This window comes from Melanotaenia boesemani, chromosome 12 (assembly GCF_017639745.1).
Source record: "Melanotaenia boesemani isolate fMelBoe1 chromosome 12, fMelBoe1.pri, whole genome shotgun sequence".
NCBI classification, from domain to species: Eukaryota; Metazoa; Chordata; class Actinopteri; order Atheriniformes; family Melanotaeniidae; genus Melanotaenia; species Melanotaenia boesemani.
The window spans coordinates 1,776,344-1,791,649 of record NC_055693.1 but is presented as its reverse complement, the minus strand read 5'-3'; the positions used below and the strand labels follow the sequence as shown (position 1 = coordinate 1,791,649).

General features: G+C 44.0%; 1 long non-coding RNA gene across 1 annotated transcript; it reads right to left on the bottom strand.

The window, feature by feature from the left end:
- Nucleotides 1–5,909: 5,909 nt before the first annotated feature.
- LOC121650725 lies at nucleotides 5,910–14,362 on the bottom strand. Its single transcript, XR_006012323.1, has 3 exons — nucleotides 14,352–14,362; nucleotides 11,259–11,267; nucleotides 5,910–6,027 (listed from the first exon to the last, which is right to left on the bottom strand). It is a non-coding gene; the product is annotated as an uncharacterized LOC121650725 (long non-coding RNA).
- Between the last annotated feature and the right edge of the window lie 944 nt (nucleotides 14,363–15,306).

Here is a 15,306-nt window from a genome sequence, read left to right as displayed (position 1 = left end):
TTGAGTCAGGTGTGCTGCAGTATGGAGATATTGAAAACCTGCAGGACACTGGCTGAAGAGTCCGGAGTTGGTGATCCCTGGTGTAGAATATCATCAGAAGATTCAGAGAATCAGGAGGAATCTCTGTATGCATGGGACAAGGCTGGATGCTGGTGATCTTCAGCATTAAAAGCAGACATGATTCTCTACTGGAAACCACTGCATGGACTCAGGAAGACTTCCAGAAACCACTGTCTGTGAACACAGTTTCACCCTGAAACCCACAAATGCAGGTTAAAGCTCCATCATGCAAAGAAGAAGCCAGATGTGAACAGGATCCAAAACCAGCTTCTTCCGTCTTCTCTGGACCAAAGCTCATTAAAATGGTCTGAGGCAAAGTGGAAACCTGGATGAAGATGTGAACTAGTTTGTGGAAAGCATGGACGGCGTGTCCCTGCAGACTAAAGAGGAGAGGAGCATCCAGCTTGTTATCAGTGGACAGGTGAAAAGCTGCCATCTCTGATGGGATGGGGCTGCAGTAGTGCCTATGGTCGTGGGCAGCTTCCACATCTGTGAAGCTCCATCAATGCTGAAAAGGTACATTGGAGGTTTAGAGCAACATCTGCTTCCCATCCAAGACAACGTCTCTTTCAGGGAAGGCCTTGCAGATTTCAGCAAGACGATGCTGAACCACATCCTGCATGCCATCACAGCAGCATGGCTTCACAGGAGAAGAGTCCGGCTGCTGAACTGGCCTGCCTGCAGTCCAGACCTTTCACCAGTGCACAACATCTGGAGACATCATGGAAGCAGAAATCCAGCAACCAAGGTCCAGCACCGTAGAGCAGCTAGAATCCTGCATCAGACCAGAATGGGACAACATTCCTCTCCTAAAAACTCCAGCAAACTGGTCTCCTCACTTCCCAGATGTTTCCAGACATGTTAGAAGAAGAGATGTTAATAATAATAATAATAATGGATTAGATTTATATAGCGCTTTTTCAAGGCACCCAAAGCGCTTTACATTGTGTGGAATCCATTAGTTCATCCACTCCTCACTCATCCTATACCTGGTGATGGTAAACTACGTGTGTAGCCACAGCTGCCCTGGGGCAAGCTGACGGAAACGTGGCTGCCAGTCTGCTGCGCCTACGGCCTCTCCGACCATCACCGAACATTCATCCACCAGCGATGCCAAACACTGGAGGCAAGGAGGGTTAAGTGTCTTGCCCAAGGACACAACGACAGATGACTGCGGGAGCGGGAATCGACCGCCGACCTTCCGATCATTGGACGACCTGCTCTACCGCCTGAGCCACTGCCGCCCCATGCTGAACCATGCTGAACACCACCCTGGAACTACTATTTTACACCGTGCTGAACACCACCCTGGAACTACTTTTTACACCATGCTGAACATCACCCTGGAACTACTTTTTACACCGTGCTGAACACCACCCTGGAACTACTTTTTACACAATGCTGAACATCACCCTGGAACTACTTTTTACACCATGCCGAACACCACCCTGGAACTACTTTTTACACCGTGCCGAACACCACCCTGGAACTACTTTTTACACCGTGCCGAACACCACCCTGGAACTACTTTTTACACCGTGCCGAACATCACCCTGGAACTACTTTTTACACAATGCTGAACATCACCCTGGAACATACTTTTTTACACCATGCCGAACACCACCCTGGAACTAACTTTTTACACCATGCTGAACATCACCCTGGAACTACTTTTTACACAATGCTGAACATCACCCTGGAACTACTTTTTACACCATGCTGAACACCACCCTGGAACTACTTTTTACACCGTGCCGAACACCACCCTGGAACTACTTTTACACCGTGCCGACACCACCCTGGAACTACTTTTTACACCGTGCCGAACACCACCCTGGAACTACTTTTACACCGTGCCGAACACCACCCTGGAACTACTTTTTCCACCGTGCTGAACATCACCCTGGAACTACTTTTTACACCATGCCGAACACCACCCTGGAACTACTTTTTACACCGTGCCGAACACCAACCTGGAACTACTTTTTACACCGTGCCGAACACCACCCTGGAACTACTTTTTACACCGTGCCGAACATCACCCTGGAACTACTTTTTACACCGTGCCGAACATCACCCTGGAACTACTTTTTACACATCACCCTGGAACTACTTTTTACACCGTGCTGAACATCACCCTGGAACTACTTTTTACACCGTGCCGAAACATCACCCTGGAACTACTTTTACACCGTGCCGAACATCAACCCTGGAACCTACTTTTTTACACCGTGCCGAACATCACCCTGGAACTACTTTTTACACCGTGCCGAACATCACCCTGGAACTACTTTTTACACCGTGCCGAACATCACCCTGGAACTACTTTTTACACTCTGCTGAACATCACCCTGGAACTACTTTTTCCAGACGTGCTGCTGCATCAGATTCACTATCAGCTCATATTTTCCATTGCATGGTGAAATGTCTCAGTTTCATCCTCTCAGATGTTGTTCCTCTTCTGGGGATAAAATATGACCTGATGATGTTTTAAATCATGTCTTTGTGTTTTATGTACATGTTTTTTTTATGTGATTTTGACTGACAGGAAGGAGGATAAAAACTCCGTCTAAGCAAACAGTGAAAGTGTTTAACCTGTGAATGAGTTTCTATTTATTTTTATTGAAGCAGAAGATTCTTGCTGTGGATGAGCAGAGAGATGAAACAGATTTGGGGGTTTTGATGGTTACAGCATCATGTGACTTCCCTGCTTTCCTCTGCTTCTATGGCAACGTCAGCTTCCCCATCTTTCTGTTTGGTTCTGCCGTATCTTCTGTGTTTGTTCCTCCTGAAGTTCTTGATTCTGCATGCAGACTGCGTTGGCAGACTCCACTCAGTCTGTTCTGTCAGCGTTGCCAGGATTTCTCAGAGAAAACCTGGGTCAGTGGCCAATTTGTGGTCATCCTCAGTCGGTTTTGAAGAACGACTGATGGCTCAGCCTGCCCAGATAATCTGCAGCCTGGTGTATTCCTGACCAAACAGCTCTGAAGTTTGCTTTTGTGTCTGGACCGATGCTCTCCTGCTTTTCTTCATCTGTAACTGGCTGGTCAGAGGATGGAAGTAGGACTGGCTTCATGACACGGCCGGATCATTCAGGCATATTCTTTATGCTCTCTCTCTCTCTCTCTCTCTCTCTGTCTATCTGTATATATATATTTACACACATAAATATAAATATATATGTGTGTGTGTGTAAATATCCTTAATGCTAGAAAGTGACTGAGACGTTACTGAGTGGGAAAAATATTTGTTCCAACTTTTTCCAACTAAAAAAATTGGAAGAATATTGCCAAATAAGTGAAAGTGAGACCGAACAGGAGACATGTTTGGTCCTTCTGTCTGCAGGTTGTCATCTCTGTCACATTTCGCCTGTTTCCCCTCAAACCAGTTTTATTTACTCGACTGTCTCATCATGATGCGACACATGTTGTACAACTGCTGCTTTACTTCACACTGGCAGCTTCATGTTCGAAAAAAAAAAACAAAACAAAAAAAAAAAAAACCCTGGAAGGCAAATCCATAAATACAACATATATAGTCAGTTAAAATTAGATGTAATAGCGGCTGTATGAGTGGTGAGAGCTCAACAGGAACAAGTAGAGGAGACACATTTCAGAGAAGCTGGGTTCAGTTTCACGTGTTGTTCTGCAGCTTTTCCCTCAGGCTCTGACACATATTGTTCCTTCACTTGCAGTCAGTTTATTCCCGATGCACACGCTGAATTTAGACCTGCTATGAACATGTCCAACCTTTGATTTCCCTATAAATGACCAGGAATTATCTTATAAACATCTGGCCAGTCCCAAGAAAAGTCTCATGTGTTCAGAATGTCACCAGGAAAACTGTCACATGCCTTTTTCGTTGCTTGTTGTTGTGTATAAGCAGCATTTCAGGAGGTTTTATCCATTTTTAACTCCAGTATCCTGACTGACAGTGAAGTTGTAACATGCTTACGCCCTTCTTCACACCTTCGCTGGAACAGATCTGATCCAATACCACAGTTGAGCTCCAATACTGGCGTCATAGATTGGACATCAGAGTAAAAGCCCTGATCCAACTCACCAATCCACAGAGGGACCAGAACCAGGATGGACGGCCATCTTCCTGGACCGGTTGGGGATCAACCAGCAGCAGAACTTTGATCCAGGGATTCCTGCTGAGAAAGAAGAGAAACACATGAATGACAACATCAGATGTTTCTGCACGGAGAGTAAAGAGAGCAGAGAGGAGCCCAGTGCATCATGGGATGTCCCCCAGCAGAGAGGAGCCCGGTGCATCATGGGATGCCCCCCAGCAGAGAGGAGCCCGGTGCATCATGGGATGTCCCCCCAGCAGAGAGGAGCCCGGTGCATCATGGGATGCCCCCAGCAGAGAGGAGCCCGGTGCATCATGGGATGCCCCCCAGCAGGAGCCCGGTGCATCATGGGATGCCCCCCAGCAGCCTCGGCCTCTAGCAGCAGGACTAAAGGATGGATCAGGGTCACCAAGACAGACCTGCTATAAGATTTATCAGGAAGGAAAGTTAGAAGATGAAGGTAGAGAGGGTCTGGTACCTGAAGGTTCTGCCTCCGTATCTATGGATGCATGGTGCTGTGCCCCTTTCTCTCTCTTTAGTTTGAGCTTATGAAGTGTATTCCACCAACCCCCAACCTGGAACTTTACTCTAGTTTTCAAATGGCTACACATCTGGTCTGTAGTGCTGTCTCAGGCATTTAGCGTCTCTAGAGTTGACTTTTCTTCTTAAAAACACTTCCAGATCCGCCTGTCATAATGAAAACAGGACTCAGCCATTTTAGAACCTGTTCGTACTCAGCGGTGACGGCTTTTCATTGGGACGGTCTGACAGGTTTTTTGACGTAAATTCTTGCTTTTCAGGAATGAACTATCTATTTTTAGAAAGTGAGCGGATTCTGCAGCTTGTACCAGTTGTTTTGAGAAACGCACTAACTGCTGTGTGAATGTTCATTCTGATATGAGAAATGCACCAAAGAGATGGAGGAAAACATAAAAGGCATTTGCAGATTTAGTGGACGGGGTGAAACTCCTCCACCAGTTACTCAGAACAAGGCCGTCCCTCCCAGTGATGGGAACAGGCTTTCTGTCTGCTTCAGGGTTTTCTGTTTTCATGTAAATTAAGAATAAATAAAACAAAAAAAGAAACCTAGCATGGACAAATTAGAAACTACACTTATTTATTAAAATACTACAGTTACAGATCATTCCTTCCGGACCCTACTGTGGGTTGGTTTTGGTCCCTAGGCCATATGTTTGACACCCATGACTTAAAGCATTACATTTAGGTCTAGGGCCATCCATCCAGGCCTCCCTGTCTCCAGCTCCTGCTGCTGCTCTTGGACCAGCTGTGAGGTTTATTCCCTCCAGTGAGTCCTGGGTCAGCCCTGCAGGTTCAAACCTTGGGGGTGGGGGCACTCAGGAGAAAATCCTCCTGGGGTGCTGGATCCACCTCATCAGTTCGAGGAGGAGCAGGTCAACTCTGAGCCTCTGCTGGACCTTTGACCTTCTCACCTGATGTCAGAGAAGGACCCAACCCCCCACAGAGCCAGTTCATGAACACAGATGAGAAGAGGGACATCAACGAACTGGTAAATCTGAAGCTTTGCTTCCTCTTCATCACTGCAACAGAGATGAAGGTCAAGCTTATCGTCCTGTTTCACATCAGAGCTAAATTCCTCCTGAGACACAATTCCTGATCACCTGAGTGGCGCGTGGAGTCTTTTCCCCGAAGAGGCGAGAATGTTTGGTGATATATATATATATATATATATATATATACATACATATATATACCTGCTGTTGTAAAATGTACCTACATCCCTTAGCGTAATAGTGACAGCAAGGAATTATGGGTAATCCTCAAAGTAGCGGAAGATTCCCATGAGAGTGAGCATGTGCTGTTGTCTGCACGAGGTGACATTCCTCTCTGTCTGTTACTGATGCAGAATAAACCTGGTGTTACTCACACCTGACCAGCTCCAAGAGAGTTAATCACGTAATCAGAGAAGACATCACACATCGGTCACATAGACATGGTGAAGACGACTTCAAGTTTATTTCTCGAGGCTTCGTATGCACACAAAGCACCCTGCTGGTGAGGCAGCTTGGATGGAAGCCATGATATACTTCGTTTTATTACAGTAACAGCTGTCTAATTTAAATAATGAGTGTGTCTCAAACCGCGCACTTACATGAGTGCGCTGGAAGGTAGTGTGTAGTTCGCACTAAGCTCTACCTTCTGTAGTGACACTATCGTGGGTAAGTGCTGATCCAAACTGAGCACTAACGTTCTGAACTTACCGGTAGGAACGTACCAGTTTAGCAGCGCCGCTCCGTTAATATATATATATATATATACCTTTTTTTTTCTTCCAAAATCACGTTAACATACGTGTTTGCATGTCATCATACTTTTATGCTATTAAATCCTTTTAAAAGGCCTCATTAGTGAAACAAAGAACCGTGGCCTCCACTGTATTAATCTATCTCAGTAGATAACAATAGAAACCATCAGCACACGTTCATGTGTTTTAGCATGTCTCCCACATACCTGTTAGTATAAAGTGTAATTTAAAAACACTAATAAAACAGCTTTTAAACAAGCAAAGATATCTTAACTGAATTAAAGTATTTTACATTATACATTGTGTTTATTGGTGTTTACACTGATACGTTCACGTCTGCAACAGGAAACCCGATATACTAGAAACCATCATTTAAAATATGAAACGCAGTAATGAAGACGCTAAAACAGGGATGCAGAAAACATTTAAACTTTTTATTAAAACATTTCTCTCTTGCCGCCTCCTCTTCTCCACAGCAGCGTCCTAGCCCGCAGGTGGTAAACGCCTCAGTGCCACTGCTGGCTCGGTGGTTTGATGCCACAGTGATCTACGGTGAACACACAAAGGCAGTTTATATAAAAGCAAACATTATTATGTACTTTATGGGTACTTTGCAGACACTTATCTAAAATGATGTACAATCAGCTATGGCTTCGTCAGCGTTACCATGGAAACCGGCCGGTTCTCTAACCAGCGGTGTCTCCTAATCAGTTTTCAGATCAAGGACCATTTCGTTTACGCCAGAGGCCCCGCAGTGCTTCATCTGGAGGTTCAACCATCATGAATAAACATACAGAACCTATAGCATTAATCATTTTTAACACTTATAGCCCATCTACATCCGCAAAATCGGCTATAAAACTGCTAACATTTACGTTGCTAACTCTACTGCAGCCTCCAACAAATGATCAGATCCATAACTGTCATCAGGGATAGAAGAGATAAGAAGCATGCTGCAGTTTATATTAGAATTATGATCAAATATCTTCATAACAGTAGAAAATGGCCTCCACCTGCATCTGTACCGCTGAGTCGGTGGCTGCCAGCTCTGAAAAACTGGTTGAAAGTCCCTCCCCTTCCGCTACGTCAGCAAGATGGCGTCCGTTTAGTGCGTGTAGTGTCCATCGTTTCGCACTAGATTTTTGGCCGAGTTTAGGGCAGCATCCGGGTACTTTCAGTGCACCGAGTTTTTACTGAAATTTCTGTGTCAGCGCACTAAGCACTTAAATGTAGTGTTCTAAGTATAGAAGTGCGCGGTTTGGGACACACCCAGTGTCATCAAAGAGTTAGAGTATTTTCTAGCCTCATCATTGGTCGCCATTTTGTTCGATAAACTCTTAAAAGTTTTCCAATAAAACTTTTGTCAATATAGGCATGCCAAACCTTGTTAGAAAACTTAGATTCTCTGCAATCGAGCCAAGTAATTTATTCAACAGTACTCCTAAACACCAAAACACAGTTTGTAAAAGAACAGCTATGGCTAGCAATGAAGCTAACGGGACTTCCGACCCATTTCATGGTCATGACGTGACAATATCGATTTACTCCATGATCAGTTGTATCCCTTTTTTTCCAGAAGTGTCCAGTATTCATAAATATCAAAAAAAGTTTCCCCCCCAAATTATTCCAAGTTATGTATTTTTTTTCAGTATAGTCCTTATGAATGCCTGTCTCGATAATCCTTCATAAAAAAAATAAAGTTTCCAGTACGACAGCAATTTGACCTTTCTGTGAACCCGGTGATGTTGGGTAGGTTTATACTTCTCACCTGTCTGGCTTAAAAATAAAAGTGTCCCCACTGGAGACCTGGAGATACACAACAAGCGCTCCCTGCGTGACTAGCCAAAATGCATGTGCTTCTTTTTTTGCGTCTTTGAAAAATGCGTGGTGATAGGTTGTTATTCATGCCAATCACTTATACTTATAGCCAATCACTAACCCTGTCCAACAATATGGGGCATGATCAGGTTCTCCGTGTGAGCAGATTATAAATAACGCCGGTTATACCGGGTGCGTGTGCGTCATGTTACGGCTGCGCCACGGTTTTGTTCTGACCTGCGTGGCGCCGCGTGTCATGCGTGGAACGCCGGCGAGCGCAGTCCCCCTAACAGGATCCGCAAGATCACGAAATTACAGAAGTGGAGACTTTTGTGATTCTCCACTTCCAGGATAAACGTCTCGTCTATGATGACAGAAAAACACTGAGACCCCTTTTATTTTGAAAAATACCCCAAGCTTGTATATTGCTCTCGTGTCGGATTTCCTGTCTGTCCCTATCTGAATTGCAAAAATTGACGCATTCTGGGTGTGTAGAGCATCAAAACTAGACTCGGCACGTAAATTTAGTGGAGCGCCGCGACAACGCGCTTCTGATACGCTTCTGATACGCTTCTGATACGCTTGTGATACGTGCTGCCGCGCACCTGGTATAAAACAAACCATTGACTAAAATGGCCGCAAATAGCAGCGGTGGCCGCGGCGCAGCCCTAACATGCTGCACACACACCCAGTATAAGTCAGCCTTAAGCGTAACCATTGCACCAAGGCTGCACTGATGGTAGAGGGCGGATGTGGCGCAGAGAGAACAGGTGTGTGACACTTGACAAAGCAGTTATCATGGTAAATCATCTTGTCAAGCAAAATAAAGAAGACTCTGTGGGGAAAAGTATGCAGACCCTGCGAGATAGTCTCGGAAAAAGAGTTTTTTTTTTTCCGAATGCTTGGACCATGTTTTAAATGTGTGAGTAATATTATCTTTTCTGTTTTATCGTGTATAGTATGATGTAAAACAGTTTTTGCCATGATTATTCTAAACATGAATAAGTAGAATGGAAGCAGTGGGTAGGAGTGTACAGTAGAAAGTACAGAAGTGGTGTGACTTTATGCGCCTGGTTGGTTGGTTGCAGTACATGCAATGTGCCCTTGTGTTTTGTGCCAAACAGAAACCTTTTCATTGGATGGCACACAAAGAAGTGACTTACTGATGTTTGTAGATGGGGACTGAGAGATTTATTGACTTTGTAAATAGTTTTGGTTTTTCATATTCATATTGTTGTACATAGTTTGTTGTTGATGTTCACATGTTTGGAGAAAAAAAACAAAAGCCTTGTTTGAAATTCAGTTGAACAAAAATGATTTTTTTTAAGGTAAAAAGGCTTTTATTGTCAACCAAATGGCCTGGAAATGCATAAAGCACCTTCAAGTTATATTTATTTAATAATGGGTACAAAAAAAAAGAGATGTCTTTGAATAATTTTGACCCAGTAATCATTGAGTTATAAGCTTTCAAACTTGGTAATGTCAATAGACAGAACTGATCACAAAATTAGGAATTAAGAGGCTAGAGTGAAAATCCATCATGCCTATTGCTACTGTAAAAGCCTGTGGGGGCAGTCTATGATGTGGGGTTGCTGCAGTGGGCCAGGTCTAAGTTGCCAGGATTCATGGAGCTCAGACTGTGAAAGAGTGGTTCAGGGAACAGGATACATCATTTCCCCACACGGATTGGCCACCTCAGAGTCCAGACCTGAACCCTGTGGAGAATCTTTGCGATGTTCTGGAGAAGGCTTTGTGCAGTGCTCGGACTCAGATCATCAGTACAAGATCTTGGAGAAAAATTAATGCAACATTGGATGGAAATAAATCTGGTGACGTTGTAGAAGCTTCTAGAGACGATGCCACAGAGAATGCTATCACCGTGGCCTGGTTTAACCAGCACAGCCTACCTGAGTATTGTTGCTGACCATGTCCATCCCTTTATGACCACAGTGGAGCATCTTCTGATGCTACTTCCAGCAGGATAATGCACCATGTCACAAAGCTCAGATCATCTCCACCTGCTTTCTAGAACATGACGATGAGTTCACTGGACTCCAACGGCCTCCACAGCCACCAGATCTCAGTCCAGTAGAGCAGCTTTGGGATGTGGTGGAACGGGAGATTCTCATCATGGATGCAGCCGACAAACCTGCAGCAACTGTGTGATGCTGTCATGTCAACATGGAGAAAACCTCTGAGGAAGGTTTCCACCACCTGCTTCATCTATCACACCAGGATTAAAAAGGTCTGGAGAAAAAAAGGGGTCCAGGACAAGGTTTAGGTGGATGGTGAGTGTATGTTCCATGTATTTCTATTTAATCAGGGATAAAAATCTTTCAGCTGTGCAGCTTAATGACAGCGTAGATCCTTGAACTCTGGAAGAAATTCATCACAGCTGGAAAATGAAAGTGTAACGTCTGCCTGTTTTCTGCTTAGTTGGACACTGATTGTGAAGGAGAACTCTTCCCTCAAGGACATCACCCACTGAAGTGCTCGGGCCTAAATGTGAGAGTTCTTTGCATCTAAAAACTTCTGCTCATCCATCATCTGTGAGAGTGAAACTCTCAGCAGAGTCTGTTTCCCAAATTAAATTCTCCACAGTGGCTGCATCAGAGGACGATTCAGTCTGTAGTTTCATACCGGGGAGGATTCTGCCATCAGAGGAAGGTGCCACAGATTCAGCTGATCTGTAATCACTGAAAAGAGAAGCGTGGACTCAGCTCCATGGGGCGTTTCATCTCTGACATGTGGACAAAAGACTCAGCTCCGTCACCACCAAAGCAATTAGACGAGGCTTGAATGAGCTTCATATTTCCTCTCATCCAGATAAATGCAAACTGAGTTGGACTTTTCACATGACACACAGCTGTAGTTACTGGAGCAAACGTTGGTCCTGAGCTGGTGAAAGGATCAGAGAGGATGACGCCGCCAGCGGTCCCACGGCGGTGAAAGGAAACGGCCCGACGACTTTGTCAGCCACTTCATTTTAATTGCACGGATTATGAGACCATTTCCAAAAACCTAATGTTTCTTCATTCACCGCCTCTCCTGCTCCTCACTGCTGCATTGTTCTCATGAAAATCCAATTCAGTGCTTTCATGCTTTCATTTGGATCACCAACTATTCTGGTTCATGAAAACGGCCACATGGGGAACGGGGGAGAGGTCGTCATTAAAGACAGGATCCGCAGAGGTGCATTTCAGAAATCAGCTTCTCGTATTGACAGAAGTTTCTTCTTCTTCTGCTGTGACCTGATAATGGTTTAGTTTCTGTGGACGGTCTTTACTCGCTCTGCACGCAGACTGAGAAAAACACAACAGATCAGGAAAACAGGCTTCCCATCTTCAACTTCAACGGATAAGTTGAGAATAAAATCCTCTAGCAATCAGCTTTTCGTGCATAAGATGGGTGTTTCCACATCTCTGGCTGGTGACCCCATAAATCACAGCAGCACCTTGTCACCGGCTGATTCTCGCTCCCTCTGCCAATCTGAATATGGCTGCAGGCACCGAGGGCTCCTCCGCTATCCAATTATTTCCAAAGACAAAACAAAGGAGGGCAATTTCTGCTGTAGCATCGAATGTTTGCTCTTCTTTGTAATCATTTCACATCTGTACAGCTGCAGATGGAGGAGGATGAAGCTGTTTTACCTCCGCCTCTGTGGCTTAAAACAACCATTAAACTTCCACCTGAAGCCTGCTCTGGCCTCACTTCCTCCATATTCACTGACTTTCATTTCCCAGATTTAATCACAGATCAAGTTACTGCAGTTCTCTTCATTTTCTTTTTTCCTCTCTGACTCACATTTATCACCTGTGACTATTAAAGCCTTTTGTCCAGTCATGATGGATTACGTCACACTCAGCAGCAAACCTCTTTTTCTCACGTTCGCAGCAGATTCCTCCCTGATTTCTTCATCTTATTGTTCACCGATAAATGCTTCCAGTCAATCACTGATCCATTTTCTGCCAACCTGTAGTCCTAAAGCACCTCCAGCCTCCAGACAGCCTGGGGAGGGTTTCTTAAACCGTTTTCAGCTTTGTTCCCCCTGTTGAATCACTTTTCAGCCAAGTAGCTCCTAACCAGTGCAGAGACGAAGTTAACAGGACATAATTCATGTTAAATGTCAATAATTCAAGAATAAATTCATGGGAATCTTTTCACTTTTCACTGGAAATGTGTTAAAACGTTATAAACGTGCTCTCCTGTTGTTTTTCTCTCCTTCCAGAGATGTGTTCAATAACATCGTCACTATCAACGTATCAAACATAAGCAACAAGTTGTGGATTTTCAAGCACATCCAGCTGCAGTAAACATCAGTCTCCAGGTTTTCCCACAACAAGCTGTGTTTACATGGACATGAGAAGCTTATCAGAATAAAAATACGCCATGTAAAGGCAAAATAACACATTTTCGTCATAAAAGTACAGATATTTCATTGATATTATAGGATTATCAGATTGTTTACATAGACAAGTACCCCCTGGAGTGCCTCAAAGTACCCCTAGTGTACTTTTTGAGAAACCCCCATTTGAGAAACTGTGGACTAGAAGATGGGGAGGACGTCACAGGCTGGATATTTCTAGGATGTGTTAGTCCTCCTGTCCACCAGGAGGCAGCACTTCAATATGCTTTTGGTGGATTTTAGTCAGTCCCACAACTTCTCCTCTTCCTCAGCAACCAGAAGTGTTGCATCGTCCTGTAATTTTCTGATTGGTTGATGTGGTGCATTTTTCCACCACTAGGAAAGCAGATGTTCGTTTTGTTTGCTTTTTCTTTTTTTTGTTTGTAAGCGTTTACCTTTAAATCGTCCATTTTTACAGATTCTTCCTGCACCAAACGTGATGGTAATATACACAGAAAAGTATGTTGTACATTTTTTATCATAACTGATTTTACTGGTTTATCAACACAATGAAAATGCTGGTTTTTAGTTTAAAGTCTGGTCTGTGGACAGAAGTTGGAATAGAGACTCATGGTTGTGTCTTGCCGCTGCGTTGTGTTAAATCTTTTTACTGCTGTGGTGTTTTAATGTCTCTAAAAAGCACTTTGAATCACCCTGTCATTGAATAAACTTTCCTTGCCATCCCTTAAATCGGATCTGCAATCTGGACGTGTCCATCAACCCCAGAGAATTAAAGATGGCCTCCAGTTGTCTCCTCCAAACAGCTTTAGAACAGGACAAGACAGCTGACCAAGGCCTCCCGGAAGGCCCTTTAATAGGTCCATCCATTCCAAACGCCACTGTCCTCACACTTCCATGTGTCCTTTATGTTGAAATGGTTGCTAAGCAACCACCACAGACAAGTGCAGGTTTCATGGCAATTTCTCAATGGATCATTGTCAGTGGCGTCACACTGTTAGTTTCCGCCGCCATGTTGGGTGGCTAAAAGCTAGCCGGGACCCACTCCTGCTACAGGGACCATTAGCTGTTCCTCATCAGGGACGGCGCTAGCGGACTGTACTCTTTCCAAACCAGTTCAGCTCTGATGTGGTCCGACTGCGACATTTAGAAAAATGTGCACTTGTTGGTGCTGAAAAACCGTCTGATTTTCCAAATTCCTGCTTAAGAAACTCCAAAGCATCCAGCTGACGGAGACCTTGCTACATGATTTACCTGACCTTGACATTTTACTGGACAACTTCCATCTACTGCGGGCGGGCAGAACGGAGACCAGAGGTAAGACGAAAGGAGGGGGACCAGCTGTGTTTGTGAATGTGAGGGGGTGTAAACCGGCCCTGCACTTGACGAGCAGCTGTGCAGCAGAGACACTGAACTGCTAGCGGTTAGCATGAGGCTATATTATCTGCAATGGGAGTTTACATGTTACTGTGATAGCAGCGTACGTGCCCCCTTCTGCTAATGCAGATGTAGCCTCTGACACCCTGCTCGCGGTCACCAGCAGGCTACAGACACAGCTTACCCAGGCCCTCTTCCTCATCTCTGGGGACTTAGATCACTCCCCTCCATCATCTGTTCTGCTAACATACACACAGTCTGTCACGTGTCCCACCAGAGACAATAAAATACTGGACTTGTTTCATGCCAACACCAAGGAGGCATTTTCTGCATCCCCCTTCCTCCTGTGGGGAGAGCCGATCACCATGTTACACATTTCCAGACCAGAGCCGGCCCGAGGCATAAGCGAACTAAGCGCCTGCTTAGGGCCCCATCACCACTAGGGGGCGCCCAAGAACATTTAGGTTTTTAATTTTGTTTTTTTTTTTTATTTATTATTTTTTCATTACTATTAATTTTTACGTGTGAGTGATTATTCAAACATGCACTTGACAAATATAAAATTTCTATTATTAAAAAACACAGCATTATGTATGAAATCAAATCAATCTTTATTTTTTATAGCGCTTTCACACACCAAGACGTACCCAAAGTGCTGCAAAGGTAAATAAACAATACATAAAAAACATCAGAATAACAATAAAATGAACAATAATAGAGAAAAGATGCGCAAAGCCTGGCCTAGCGATCGTGCTCTCTGGAGTTAAAAGATGTTAAAAGATGAGTTTTTAAAAGAGATTTAAATTCATCCAGGGTTCTGGCAGACCTCACAGAAAGAGGGAGACCACTCCAGGAGGAAAAAGCTCTATCTCCCCGAGTCACGAATCCAGTCCTGGGAGCTACTAACTGCTTTTGTTCTTCTGTGAGGGACCGAGGACAAGGATGAAGACAGCACAGGAGGTTTTTTTAAGAAAAATCTTTGACATATTTAATCTACAAAAAATAATAATAATATTAAAAAAAACAAATTCCAAAGTAATAATTCTGGGCCCATAAAAGAGGTCAAATAAACAGAACATCAACAACAGGAACTGAAAACTAACTGACCTAACAAACGACACAGAAGGGGAAATATAAACTGGCTGATCAGACCATCTTGACACAAAAGGGGAAAATGAAATAACAACAAAGACTTAACTAATTAGTACAAATCTAACAGCAACCCATCAGGGAAAAAAACCTAACAAATCAGAATTTTCTAAATAAAGAAAAGCAAACCGAAATAAAGCAAAACAGTAGAAAACCTAAACCTTTCTTCCACTATCTTCT